Below are 3,759 nucleotides of genomic sequence, written 5' to 3' on the forward strand. Positions count from 1 at the left end.
CACTTCTTTTAAGCATTGTATTGGAAATTCCAATTATGCAATTATACAAGAAAAGGAAATAAAAGGTATACAGATTGGGAAGGAAGAAATACAACTGTCTTTGTTCACAGATGATATAATCATCTACGTAGAAAATCCAAAAGAATTGACCAAAAAACCCTCCTGGAACTACTAAATGATTATAGCAAGGCTGCCGTACACAAGGTTAATATTCAAAAGTCAATTGCTTTACTATAGCAGCAATAAACAAGTAGAATTTGAAAATAAAAACACATTTACATTAGCACCTCCCAAAATGAAATACTTAGGTATAAATCTAGCATAATATGTACAAGATGGATATGAAGAAAACTACAAAACTCTAGTGAAAGAAATCAAAGATGACCTAAATAAACAGAGAGATATTCCATATTCATGGATAGGAAAAAATATTGTCAAGATGTCAGTTCTTCCCAACTTAATCTATACATTCAATACAATCCCAATCAAAATTCAAGAAAGTTATTTTGTGGAAATCAACAAAGGGATTTTAAAGTTTGTATGCTGAGGCAAAAGACTCAGAATAGAGAACTCAGTATTGAAGGAGAACAAAATCAGAGGACTGACACTACCTTTAAGACTTTAAGACTTACTATAAAACTATAGTACTCAAGACAGTGTGATATTGGTGAAAGAACAGACAAGTCAATGAAACAGAATAGAAAGCCTAGAAATAGACCCACATAAAGACAGTCAACTGATTTTTGACAAAAGAGGAAAGGCAATACAATGGAGCAAAGATAATCTTTTCAACAAAGGGTGCTGGAACAACTGGACATTTACATGCAAAAAAATTAATCTAGACACAGATTCTGTACCCTTCACAAAAATTAACTCAAAATAGACTATAGACCTAAATGTAAAATGTAAAACTATAAAATTCCTAGAAGAGAACACCTAAGTGACACTGGTCATGGTGGTGATTTTTAAAATACAACACCAAAGGCATGATCCATGGGAAAAAAAAAAAAGAACTGATAAGCTGAAGAAAGAATTGATAAGTTTGACTTTATGAAACTTAAAAACGTCTGCTCTGTGAAAGAGAATGTCAAGAAAATGAGAAGACAAGACGCAGACTGAAATATTAGCAAAAGACAAAAAGGATAAACAAAAAGACATAAAGGATTGTTGTTCAAAATATACAAAGAACATTTAAAACTCAACAATGACAAAAACTCAATTTAAAAATGGGAAAAAGGCATGACTGGTCCCTCACCAAAGAACATATATATATATATATATATATACACACACACACACACACACACAGATGGGAATTTAGCATATGAAAAGATGCTCCACATCCTATGTCCTCAGGGCAACGCAAATTAAAACAGCAAGACATCACTACACACCTATTAAAATGGCCAACATCCAGAGCACGGACAACACCAAATACTGGCAAGGATGTAGAGTGATAGGAACTCTCTTTCATTGCTGGTGGGAATGCAAAATGGTGCAGCCACTTTGGAAGACAGTTTGGTGATTTCTTACAAAATGAAACAAATCCTTGATATTTACCCAAATGAACTGAAGAATATGTCCACACAAAAAAACTGCACACTGTGTTTATAGTAGCTTTACTTATAATTGCCAAAAAGTGGAAGCAACCAAGGTGTCCTTCAGTAGGTGAATGGATAAACTGTGGTACATCCAAATGATGGAATATTACTCAGCACTAAAAAGAAATGAGCTCTCAAGTGAAATGAAGCCAATCTAAGGAGGCTAAATACTATATAATTCCAATTATATGACATTTTGGAAAAGGCAGAACTATGGAGACAGTAGAAAGATCAGTGGTTGCTGGGAAAGGTGAATATATAGAGAACAGAGGATTTGTGGGGTAGCAAAACTATTCTGTATAATATGTAATAATGGATACATGTCATTTTACATTTGCCAAAACCCAGAGAATGTGTAACACCAAGAGTGAACCCTAAGGTAAACTATGAATGTTGGATGATAATGATGTCAGTCTAAGTTCATCAGCTGTAACAAATGTACCATGCTTATGTGGGTGTTGATAGTGGGGGAGGCTATATATGCATTTGTGGGGCAGGGGTTATATGGGAACTCTGTGCTTTCTGCCCAATATTGCTGTGAACTTAAAGCTGCTCTAAAAAATAATAAAGACTATTTAAAAGGAAAAAAACATAAATGTTCTACACAGAAGAGTCAATTGGATATGTCAACAATTTCTTATATAAACTCTAAATTATAATTTTGATGAAAACTTAGGCAATCATGTATTTTAAAATATTATCATACTGAAAAAAATGGAATTTTTCAGAAAAATGCAGCAATGAGGTCTTGCAGATAGATATGGCTAAGGCATTTATTAAAATATCTGAATAAGTATTGTAATAAGAGTAATTAGTTTTCTTATTTTGTTTTTAATGTTTGTAAAAGCCATATAAAGGTTTTAAAATTATATAGATGTAGTGGGTAAGTATTTTTAGTTTTCAGAAATAACTTTTCAGTGAAAATAGTTTTTTTCTTAACTAAAAACCTCCCCCCACCATTATAATAGATTCAACTTGTTACTCAATAATAATTTCTTTGAAAATGTCATTGAAAAGGTTTTTTTTGTTTCTCTGCTCTGCCAACCAGAGTCACACTGGCCTAAGTGTTTTTTCCATAGTTCTGTTTCCTGTTTGCTTGTTCACATCTGGACAGACTGATCTCTCATGGCTCTCACTGAAAAGTGGGAAAGAACATTCCCAGAAGCCTCTAGAAACCTTTATTCACGCTCTTTGTGCAGATACAGATCACACCCTGTGAACCCGTCACTGGAAGGGTGATGGAATGTAAGTCCAACTTGGGGACTTTACCTGAGGCCTTATCTGTGTGTGGAGACGGACTAAGTACTGGTATCTAACAAAGTCAGGATTCTATTAGGGAGAAAATGGTGAATAGAGGCTAGGAGGCTATCAATAAGAATCTACTACACATCATATTTTGCAAACATTGCTACCAAATTTTATTCTGCTTATGAGATAATTTTATTGTCAATTTATGAATTAAATTCACAAAGTGAACTTTATAAAACAGATTACATATTGTCATTCAGCTCAATGTTTGTTATTTCCCTGAAACTCCCTCTTTGACCCATGGGTTATTTAGAAGCATGTTGCTTAATTTACAAGTTTTTGGAGATTTTCCTGTTATCGGTTATCGATTTCTAGTTTGATTCAGTTATGATCACAAAGCATATTTCATATGGTCTTTTTATTTTTATTTTTTATTTCATTTTTTTGGCCACGCCACATGGCTTGTGGGATCTTAGTTTCCTGACCAGAGATTGAACCCGGGTCCCTTGCAGTGGAAGCGCAGAGTCCTAACCACTGGATCACCAGGGAATTCCCTGGTCTTACTTGTTTTAAATGTTAATGCTACTTACATTTAATGTAATTACTGATATGTTAGGATGTAAGTCTGTCATTTTATTGTTTTTTCCTGTTTCCCCTTACCTGTCTTCAAGTGGGTTATTTGGACATTGTTCAATATTCCATTCTGAATTATCTATATTTGAGTATATCTCTTTGTTTAATATTTTCAATGGTAACGCTAGGGATTGCAATATATATATGACGTTTATTACAGTCTACTAGTATTAGCATTTATCTCTTCAGGTGGAATGCTGAAACTTAACCACCATTTAAGTCCCTTTATCCCCGTCCCCCCATGATACAGTTATCTTAAATATTACCTCTACAAGCA

The sequence above is a fragment of the Neophocaena asiaeorientalis genome, unplaced genomic scaffold (genome assembly GCF_003031525.2).
Source record: "Neophocaena asiaeorientalis asiaeorientalis breed wild unplaced genomic scaffold, Neophocaena_asiaeorientalis_V1.1 scaffold155, whole genome shotgun sequence".
In the NCBI taxonomy this organism is placed as follows: Eukaryota; Metazoa; Chordata; class Mammalia; order Artiodactyla; family Phocoenidae; genus Neophocaena; species Neophocaena asiaeorientalis.